Source organism: Ochotona curzoniae, unplaced genomic scaffold (genome assembly GCF_017591425.1).
Source record: "Ochotona curzoniae isolate NIBS_2020 unplaced genomic scaffold, NIBS_Ocur_1.0 scaffold_2587, whole genome shotgun sequence".
In the NCBI taxonomy this organism is placed as follows: domain Eukaryota; kingdom Metazoa; phylum Chordata; class Mammalia; order Lagomorpha; family Ochotonidae; genus Ochotona; species Ochotona curzoniae.
In genome coordinates, this window is record NW_024467096.1 from 19,295,910 (window position 1) to 19,307,641 (window position 11,732).

Sequence of the window (11,732 nt, forward strand, 5' to 3'; positions counted from 1 at the left end):
AATAATAGAAAAGGGAAATGGGAGAGGGGAGATAGTCTCAGAAAAAAGACAAGTCTTAGCAAGAGAAATTTGTCTCTTCAAATATTTGAGAAATATCAGATTTTTGAGAAACATTTGGAAGGATTATATTTATTTTATGACTTTGGATTCTAGAATTAGGTTGGCAGGGGACAAATTAAAAGATGAAACTTTAGACTCCATATTTTAAGAGACCAGTAAAATAATTAATGTGAACCAATATATCAAGTATAAGTATATTTGATAAATGATATATTTGGTAAATATGTAAAAAATAAGCAATAGTATGTTGCAAATTTTTTGTCACTGAAGAAATTCTACCAAAGTTCAGATTACTACTCTTTCTTAAACTAGCGTGACAAAATACTTTAAGAGTCTTAGGCAACATTATTTCTTCACAGCCCTGAAGGCTGGAATTGAAGATCAAGGTGCCAGTAAGATTGGTTTCTTGTGGCTGGCACAGTGGTATATCAGGTGAAATCATTGCCTGCAGCACTAGCATCCCACTCTGACTCCAGAATGCTCTACTTTTGATCTGTCTTTCTGGTAATGAGTCTGGAAAAATGGCCATGTCATAATGGCCCACATCCAGTGATGGCTCCTGCACTCATACTGGAGTACCAGATGAAGCTACTGGCTTCAGATGGGGTCAATTTCAGCCAATGCAGCAAGTCTAGGCATAATCTAGAGGATGGAAAATCTTGTTTTGCCTCTTCCCCTCTCTTTCTAACTCTACCTTTCAAATAATTAATAATCTCTCTTAAAAAAAGATGAGTTTCTTTTGAGGCTTCTGTCTCTATCTAAACATTTTTGGTGTAATCAGGCATGGTTTACCTATCTTGCAATGATTAGCAAATATAAGAACATTTCATTCATATGAACATTTCAAATGTGAAAAAAATGGAATTAAAAAATAAGGTCATTTGTGTAGCAACAATCTTGAGTTCCATCATAGTTTTCTGATAATATGCATTTTCATGAACTTTGAAAAAGCTTTGTGAACACACATTTGAAAAGTAGAACAACCGACAGAAAGGGAGATAGATACAGAGAGTGAGATCCACTATCCACAAAATCACTCCCCACACGTCCACAACAATCAGAGCTAGAAGCCAGGAACCAGGAACACAGGTCTCAAACTAGAACCGAAGAGACCTAAGTGTGTGGGCCATTATGTTTGATGGAATTGAAGTATAGAGTAGCAAAACTCAAATCAGGTACTTGATATGGGGCTCAGATGTCCCAAGAGGTGGCTTAGCCCTCTGAGGCACAATTCTTTCCCTGTAATGAACTTTTTGAAAATTTGTATATGTCACAAGTCTTAATAAAAGATAAATATAACTGTAAGATCAGCTTCTTTTTTTCTTTCCAAATCAGCATTATTACATATACCATTATTCAGAATTATAATATTTGTTAGTTTCATGTTAATTCATGAGTATTTAGTACAATCATTTGCATTAGGATTTAAAATAAGCCTAACATACCATTTTTTTCGTGAGGTCATAAGAAAATAAGTCAAGAAATTAACCTCATTTCCAATGGCTACAAAACAAAGCAAAAGACAAAAAAAGCTAGAGATAATACCTATCTACCTAGAAACCAAATATTTCTGTAACAAAAACTATAAAATGATGATGAAAGCATTTGCAGAAAACACAAAGAAACAGTAAGCCATCCATGGTTACAGATTAGAAGAAGCAATTTGTTAAAATATTTCTATAATCGAAAATAATCTACAGATTCAATGTTATTCCTATCAAAATACCACCAACACTCTTCACAGAACTAGAAAAAAAATCAATTCCCAAATCTATATGGGACAACAGAAAGCCCCAAGTACCCACAACAATCTTAAGCAATGAGAATAAAAGAAACAGCATTATATTACCTGACTTCAAAATATACTGCACAGATACAGTAATTAAAACAGTATGATACTGGTGTAAAAACACACAAACCATTGGAAGAATAGAATTTCCTAGAAGCAAAATCATGCAGCCACAGCCAACTATTCTTCAACAAAGTTGGTTAAAAAAAAATGTATTGGAGAAAATAAAGATACTAGAAAGATTGGGTATCTACACACAGAAAAATGACACTGGACATGCTCCCCCATTCTTTTGCCTCATACAAGTGTCAGTTAAAAAACAGAGGGAAGATTGAAATGGAAGAAGTATGAAAATATTAGAAGGAATAATGAATGAACTGCTCTCTCAGGACATTGGAATGGATAAGGATTCTTTTGGCTATGACTCCAACAGCAGAGACAGTGAATGCAAAAATAGGTTCCACCAAGTTAAAACTACTGTACAGCAAATAATATGGACAACAAATAAGAGATAATGGGAGACCATATTTTCCAACTAACTCTCTAGAATAACTAGAATATTTAAGGTACACAGCCATTTATCAACAGAAATAAAAGTAGGGGGGGGGGAACCAAAGATGCCTGAATAGGATGTAGCTGCAATAACCTCAGATGCTCTGGAGAATGAAAAGAACAAAGGACGGATCACATTTCCAGGAGCCTGACTGATGGAAATTCTTGGCAATGAAGTGAAAAAAAAAAAAAAAAAAAAGATTGTGTGGGATAAGAGGACAGAAGACAGAGGCACTGTTGTAGCCAGCCACAGGGTACAGCCAGCTGCTGGCTGTCAGCTGCCATCACATCACGTCATGGTAGTAAGAAGAGCTGTGCACACTGCCATTCCCACTCTCAGCTAAGAAGGAATTCTATAGTCACCCATGGACTTTCACCCGAGCTGGGGAGCTGATGGGTATGAGCAACTGCAAGGCTTCCAACTGTTCCAACACTGAAACTGCCTTGCTTCCCTCACCTCACTCACCTTTCTCTCACAGAGCTCCAAACCTTACAGCAAAAGGTCAGGTAATGCAACTCTAGTCTACTCCTAGCAGCACTGGAGTTGCAGTCTGGAGGAGATGCCATCTTTTAGCGTGAAACCAGAGGAGTTTGTAGCTGCTCACAGCGCTACTGATTCTGCCGGAGGCAGGACCTTGCAGTTTGGGAGAGAACCACATCCACTACCAACTTTGAGTTAAGGATGAAGTGCCAGTAGGGCACAGGGTGCCCACCAAAGCCCTGCTTCCCACCTCACCCCCCACAAGGGCACCCATTGACCTGCAAGCAAGAAGTGTTATCTCAATGTGAGGCTGATGCACTCATGAGCATCTGACTAGATTTTGTCTGAGGGTTGAATCTGTAGTCTCCACTAACTTGGAGTTGAGCTGACATGATTGCACCTGCTTCTTGATGATAGCAAAGGATCTAGCTTATCCAACTTTGGATTTCTCTCCATATCTTTTTACCATTCTGAAACACAGACTGCGGCTTCCTGGCCCATCCAGCACACACCACTGAAGGAGCAACCTCCACTAAGCTACAGAGGCATACTTCAAACACGAAAGCCATCAGAGGAGAAAATCAACAAGTGTTTCCATAAAAGCCAAAAATTAAACGTTGAAATATGACAAACATGAACAAGGAAAGTAATACAACTCTCCCAAAAGAACACAATATACTGCAACATTATAATATTAAGACAAGGAGATTGATGAAATGACTGAAAAGGAATCCAAATGAATGATTATAAGATTGTCCAAAAACAAAGAGAAGCATGCTTATTAGTTAAAGAAATCCACACACAATATGCATGGAAAATTTTCTTGCAAGGTAGAGATATTGTAAGGAATAATAAAACTGCAATATTACAAATAGGCGAACTTAATATCTCAAAACTATAGTGCAAAGCATTAACAGATGCAGAAAAAGAATCTCTGAACTAGAAGACAAATCTTTAGAAACAGCTCAGACACACATAAGAAAAGGAGAAAAATGAGAAAACCTGAAAACAGTGCTCAAAATTTATGGAATACTGTCAAATTCCTTAACATATAGCTCTGAGGAGTTCTTTAAAGTGTGGAAAGATAGAATGGATTAGAAAGCTTATTCAGTGAAATAAAAGCAAAAAGATTCTCTCATTTGGAGGAAGAAAGGGACATTCATGTGCAAGAAGAACATCAAACTCCCAAAACACTTGTCCAGAAAAGATCCTGACCATCAATTGCAGAAGGAAGGTGAAGCAGGGTCCTATCAGCTGACATAATTGTGCCTGCTGACAATAGGAAGCCTAGCATGCATAACGTTGACGTCACCTTGAATCTTCGTACTGCTCATTCATCCAACACGTAGACTTTAACAACTATTTATATAGCACTCACATTGCTTTAAATATATTTGAGCAACATATAGCTGATTTTAAAATATGTAAATGAGAATATATGTAGGCTACTTTGCCATTTTTATAAATAACTTAAACATTTACAGATTTTGGTAAGTGGGAATAGTCTTAGAACAAATCACCAACGCATACCGAGGGACCACTTTATATAATATGTTCTATTTTATACATAAATACATACATTTTCATCTATGGTTGACTAAAGGTAACACACCACAGACAACAAAACCATGGAAAAGTGGGGAGGTGAGGATTGAGAACTGTTTTAATTGAAAGTGATTTCCTACACATCATGTAAAATTTTTTAAAACCAAACATGCTTCTGTTTAGTGCCAGGAATTTGAGCAGAGATCTGAAGTGGAACCAACTGATTTACATCATAGAAAACACAAAGTGGAGCAATGATGTTTAATTCAGATGTCTAATTCAATGGTCTGTTGGAAACTCAGACACACTACAAATGACTGCTGTCTGACTGAGGCCGCTGGCTGTCATTTTCAGCACAGAATACTGTTAGGGAGAGTTAAAATGCAAGCCTTACTTCTTAACCGTGTTCTCCCTGCTACTGCCAGTCTGCTTCTGCCCCTGTCCTGAACGTGGCAGAGAGCACCCACCAAGTAGCCCAAGGCAGGACAAAAGCAAGAGGGCCAATCACTCCAACTACAGTCAGATTCACTTCCACAGCATGGTCTGTGGATTTAGCCTAGATTTCTGTACGGGAATCCAGATGTGACACTGGCAGCTGGAGAAGCTTACAGGCTCTTCCAGTTCCCCAGTGAATGAAGCTGGGTGAATGGATGGGTAGACTTCAGGGGTCATTGCAAAGGGACCAGCAGTGATTAGGAAATAATAGCTCATCTAGTCAGCTGCTTTTGAGCTCAAACTCCCAAATATGCCTGATGCATGAGGACAGTGATTTCCCATGGAAGCAAAGTCAGAGGGATGGAAGGCCACATTAAGTTTTCTGGGACAAAGGGCTTCATAGCCCAAAGCTTGCTCACACAGCCACTGCCTCTGCTCTTCCCACTTTCCTTGTGCTGGGTCTTGCATTGCTCCTTTTCTTTTTCATCTTTGATGTCCTGCTATCTTTGGATATGTGCCTGGCCTTCTTGCCTGCATCTGTCTCAGAATCTAAGCTGTCAGCGTCAGATGATTTCTTGTATCAACATTACCTCTTCTTTTTCTGTTCTCTGTCTCTCCCTTTCTTTCTCTTAAATAATTCTTTATGGAATAAAACTTCTCAAATTTTTCTAACTTTGATTCTTCTTGCTCCTTTCCCTCACCGGGTATCAGAATATCTGGTCTCCCACCTGGCTACATAGAAGAATCTTTTGGAAAGTGATTTTTACAGCCACACTTCTTGCAGGTCATGTTCAGAACAGCCTCAAGGGTGATCTTCTGCCCAGTGTGATCTTGAAAGGACTGACTATGTATCTTCTTACTCAGGGAAAATATTTTTGTTCCTTGATTGAAAAACTTTCACAGAGAAAACTACTCTTATATTATTTTCACCTCTCTACCAAGGAGATTCACCAACACTTTATCTCTCACATTTCCTATCTCAGTGGTTTTATCAGTCCTCAGCATCTTATCACATGTCAAGATGACATGTGAATTGAATGCCTTCCAATGGCCTGGGATTTTGATAAGGGCTACGTAGTCTGTTACCATAGTGACCTCTCCTTTGAAAACAGTGTAGAGAGACTAGGCAAGTTTCCCATGGTCTCAGGCATCCCTGAGTCCATTCTTCATGTTCTACAGTTCCTCCATTTCATGCCTGCTCGAGCTAACTCAAGTGTCGATATCAGATTCAAGTTTCCCAGCTACACACCTGTGTGAAACGCCCTGCCACATCATGTAACCTTTAATTAAAATATCATATTTTAGCCTATCTTACTGGGAAATTTAAAAATTCCTTTAGCTGGCTGGCGTTGCGGCATGGTAAGCTAAGCCATTACCTGAAGCACCAGCACCCCATTTGGTTGCCAGTTTACATCCCAGCTGCTCCTCTTCTGATCTAGCTCCCTGCTACTGGCCAGAGAAAGGCAGTGACAGGTAGCCCAAATGTTTGGGCCCCTGACACCCACGTGGGAGACTTAGAAGAAGCCCGTGGCTCCTGACTGCAGTGTGGCTTAACCCTGGTCTTAGCAGCCATCTGGAAAGTGAACTAGTGGTTGGAAGATCTCTTCTCTCTCACTCTTTCTGTGATTTCATCTTTCTCTCTCCTCTCTCTCTGTATGTGTGTGATTCTGATTTTAAAAACTTCAAATAAATTATTTAAAAAAACATTCCCTTAGCTTAAAAAATTCCAGAGATAATCACATCACAATAATGATTGTTGTTATAAATAACTCTACAAATTGGAATCCATACTCTTCCTCCTTTGAATTAAAATGACTAGCTCCAAGATCTTCAATAGTGAAAATCAACACAAAAATAATATATGTTAGAGTCAGGAGGTTAAATCACCACCTATCACAACAACATCTTATACAGGCACTTGGCCCAAGTCCAAAGAAGCTCCACTTCTGATCCAGCTCCCTGTTAATGCACTTGGGAAATCAGTAAAAGCAGATGGCCCAAGTTCTTAGGCCCCTATCGTCTACATAGGAGACCTAGATGGCATCCTAGGCTCCTAGCTTCAGCAAGGCCCAGACCCAGCTGCTCTGGATACCTGAAAAGTAAACCAGTGGGTATAAGCATTATCTCTATGTGTGTAACTCTCTTTCAAATGAAAAAAAAAAATTTTTAAAATAAAGCATGTTGGGTCCGGCACGATGGTGCAAGTGGTTAAGGTCCTCGCCTTGCATGCCCAGGATCCCATATGGGCGCCGGTTCTATCCCAGCAGCCCCGTTTCCCTTCCAGCTCCCTGCCTGTGGCCCGGGAAAGCAGTCGAGGACAGCCCAAAGCTTTGAGACCCTGCACCCGTGTGGGAGACCCGGAAGAGGCTCCTGGCTTCGGATCGGCATAGCATCGGCCATTGCGCTCACTTGGGAAGTGAATCATCGGACGGAAGATCTTCCTCTCTGTCTCTCCTCTCTGTATATCCACCTTTCCAATAAAAAATAATAAAAATAAATCTTAAAAAAAAATAAAGCAAGTTAAAGAGAAAAAGGTAGATGTGTTAATATGAAATAATATTCAAGATGTATTGTGTTATAAACCAAAGGAAGGGACAAATGATATATCTCTTTTTACTAAATCTTTACACTGGTTGTTTCTGGGTAGGGGGACTGAGATCTGGGAGGAAGACTGTCTTTTTATATATGCTTTTAAAATATTTTTATATATGCTTTTAAAATATTTTGGAGTTTTTATGAATTCCATTAATACTCCAAGTAAAATTGATACAAAAATAAGGCTAGATTGCTGTTCATCTTGAACACTTCACATATACAAACCGATTTATCAAAACTAAAGGGAGAGATGGGGAGCCTACAGGCAGGAGAGCAGCAAGATAAAAGTTAGAGAAGAGTAGGCTCCATGGGGTACCAGAGATCCAGGTCTTTCATCACCATCACTAGTACTACACTCTTTCATCAATATAACTGTTATTATTTAGCATCTCCAATGGTTCCAAGCACTGAGCCTTTTTTGTGTTGTTTATATAGCTACATTTAAGTATAAATATATACATATGTGTGCATGTATGTGTACATACTGGACTCAGCTGAAACAGGAATCATCCTGGACTACACAAACACTGAAGAGCAGAGATCATCCAAAGACCAGCCCATGGGAATCAACGTCCTTGTTTTTTGCTTTCACATTATGGTGCCTCTCACAGAGAGAAAAATCAGGACTAAAGGGCTGTGAAGTCTGTATTAGATTCTGAAAGGCAGAGGGAAGCCATACTAATGCATGATGTTGAATGGACTGAGGATACTAAAGATTGAAGAAACAATCTGTTAACAGCTGTCACTGGGAATTGGTGAGAACATAGTTAGCAATGGTACTGAGTGCTCAGGAACTCAAGATAGCTTACAAAGAAAGCAGCTATAGCAACTAAAGAGTGATCTGAATAACTCAAGAATGAGTTAGAAGCATCAGATCTGGATTAACTGGGAGGATAACAAACATTTGAACATTCAACAATCATTTACAAAAAGCCACTTGAATAAGAGAGTGACCAATTTGGTAGAGGCAAAGATTATTTGTTGAGCTTTATCAGGTCCTGATATAAGCAGATCTGCCCATAAAATTCTCTCTTTTGGCAAATGACCTTATATATTTATAGTTAGACTCAAATAACCATAGAATACTTATGACAGACACAAAAGGCAAAAGGGTAGCCAGATGTCTTATTACTGTTATTCTTTCAATACTTTGGATGTATTTAGCACCAATTAAACATTTTAATGACTACTTTTAGTATTATTTAGCACAAAACTTGGTTTAAAGGAAAAACAGAGCAGATACATGAAAGATGGTAAGATATGATATGCACACATTCGGTCTATGTCATGTATGCAAATGATATATATGCAAGATGCATATGTATACAATACATAGTCTTGTGTATACAAAACAATAGGTGAAAACTACAAATGTATAGAACAAAATCAGCTCTATCTAAGGTATATTGACTAGTATTTGATTATTTGACAAGATTCAGGAAACTGTTTTAGAAGATGAGTTCCAGATGTAGGAATTAGCTTTGTTTACTAACCTTTTTTCTTACTAAAATTTCTGGGAACAGGGATCAGATTCGATTCACCTTATAATTCCTTGTGATTATGATTATTTAATAATAGAGTTTCATAGGCTCTGGGGCTTACTGACTTTCCCTCTAGTACTACAATGGGTAGTCCTTCAGGACTAGTTATTAGTTCATCATTACCTATTGAAGTGTTTCCTGACATTGTAGGCATGGACAATGTCATAAAGCCCAGGTTCCTAGTCCTAGGATACTTTCAAATGTTTCACTAGAAGTCCATCTTTGGTCTGGATGCGGAGATGCATACTGCACTCTGTCTCCACATCTGGACCTGTCAGTCTCTGCCACACTTTTCTTCTACATCCCCTCAAATGCAGAGCCAGAAAACACAGTCCACAACAGGGTGAAAAACAGAACATTTCATCAACTTGAAGCTAAACAATATGCTACTGAAATACCAATGTTGATAAGGTGATGAAAAAGAAAATTTAAAAAACCTTGTAGAAACGGATGCCTCCGCATGACCCACGCGGCACTAAAGAATTGTCAATAAAAACAAGAACATCAATGCCCACGAGATGTAGCAAAAACACTGTTGACCTGGCACTACCACTCCTGGGAATATATCCAAGGGATCTGCTACATGAGAAAGCAGCTTGCACCCTGCATTCATTGCAGCACAATCAACCACCGCAAAAACATGGAAACAACCTGTTATTTGAGGCACCGTGCTTAGAGAATAGGATTATTTACTGAGCATCTGTGTGTCACACAATGTTACTCAATAAAAAAAGGTTTTCCAGAGTGTTTCCTCTATTTAAAAAAATAAGTGCTTAATAGTCCTAAAATAGGTAATTTTAAAAATTATTTATTTTTATTGTAAAGTCAGATATACAGAAAGAAGGAGAGACAGAGAGGAAAATCTTCCATCCACTGATTCACTCCCCAAGTGGCTGCAGTGGCCAGAACATAGCTGATCCAAAGCCAGGAGCCTGGAGCTTCTTTGGGGTCTCCCATGTGGGTGCAGGACCCCAAGACTTTGAGCTGTCCTCTACTGCCTTCCCAGCCCACAATCAGGGAGCAAAGTGGGGAGTGGGGCTGCTGGGAAACAAACCGGCACCAATGTGAGATCCCAGTGTGTGCAAGGCAAGGACTTTAGCCACTAGGCTACTGCGCTGGCCCCAATAGCTGTTTATGTTATGTTTGTTTTTAAGCTACAGATTTAATGACATTGATGTCCCTGTTGTGCTCTGTAACTTTTCTTGCCTAGTGTGCACAAAACTAGAAGACCCTTCCCTGGTGCAGGAGCTGAGCACCTCTGATTGTATATTCTTCATTTTTAATAGGGTCCTGCCTTGAAAAGCATGAAGGAATGTTAAAACACTTATGAAAACATGTTACCAAAAAATGCAGGCATGGGTGTAAGCTTCACAATTATTATACTCCATAGACATTTATTTTAATTCCATTTTCCATAAACTTTTTTAAAATGCTAAGATGGAATATCTACATGATGGATGAGAGACAACCAAACAGTCACAATGTGAGAAGCCATAACGTACGGCATCAAATATGACAGAGTATGGAAAAATGAAGATAAGAGAGTGGGACGAGCAGGTGAAATCAGCTTGAGGCGTAGGCAGAGACTGCACTTGATCTGGGCCTTGGAGGAGAGAGAAGACTTATATACAAATATGAGGGTACTTCCATGTGTTCATGGAAAATAAAATTTTAAAATAAGTTCAGGAGGCTGGGTGGGACTTTTCCCTTTGTTTCTCCCCTGACCCCAGACACATGGAAAAAATGATATTCATGGAAAAAAAAATAAGTTCAGGGAACAGTGTAGCAGGTAAAGCCACAGCTTTTGATGCTGCCATCCCAGATGGGTGCTGGCTCACGTTCCGGCTGCTCCACTTGTAATTCAGTTCCTTAATAATGGCCTGGAAAAGCAGCAGCAGATGTCCCAATTGTTTGAACCCCTGATACCTATGTGGGAGACTGAAAAGAACCTTCTAGTCCCTAGCTTCAGCCTGACCTAGATCTGGCCATAGCAGCCATCTGGAGTTGAAGCATCCTGTATCCCTGCTGAGGTGAATGCTCTGAAGAGAACAACTTGGGATGTTACAAACCTATATTCCACAGGACTACAGCACCTGTTAACACTCAGGAATGCGACTTTGAACCATTCATGCCACATTTTGAATCTTTATGCCATTATCTAGTAAATACTGCTATTGGTTCATTCCAGAGGTCAGTTATGATATTGTGAAATCAGTATGTTATGTCCAATCTGAAATGATTATTCTTTAGGCCAAATTGTGGCACAGAAGGCTAAGCTGCTGGCTTTGGTGCCAGCATCACATCTCAGAGCACTTGTTTGAGTTCTGGATGCTCTTCTTCCTATCAAGGTCTTTCCTAATGAACCAAGCAAAGCAAAGGAGGCCTACATGGTTGGGTCGCTGTCACTCACTCAGGAGTCCCAGATGGAGTTCCAGGCTCCTAGCTTTGGCATGGATCATCCAACAGAGCCACTGTGGCCATCTGGGGAGTGAGCTAGTGTATGGAAGGTAAATTACTCTGTGTGTGTGTGCACATGTGTGTACATGTGTTTGTGTCACTCTGCAGGGGAAACAAAACAAATACATAAAAATCTAAAAAGCATACCAAAAACAAACAAGGATATCTCTTGGGAGCAAGCATTTACCCTTGTAATCAAGATCCCCAAATCATGCATTAGAATACCTATATGTAATTCCTGACTTGTGCCCCTGACTCCATCCTCCTGCAGTGTATC

General features: G+C 39.5%; 1 pseudogene; it reads right to left on the reverse strand.

Moving 5' to 3' along the window:
- Positions 1–5,409: 5,409 nt before the first annotated feature.
- LOC121171371 lies at positions 5,410–6,093 on the reverse strand (annotated as a pseudogene).
- Positions 6,094–11,732: the final 5,639 nt, after the last annotated feature.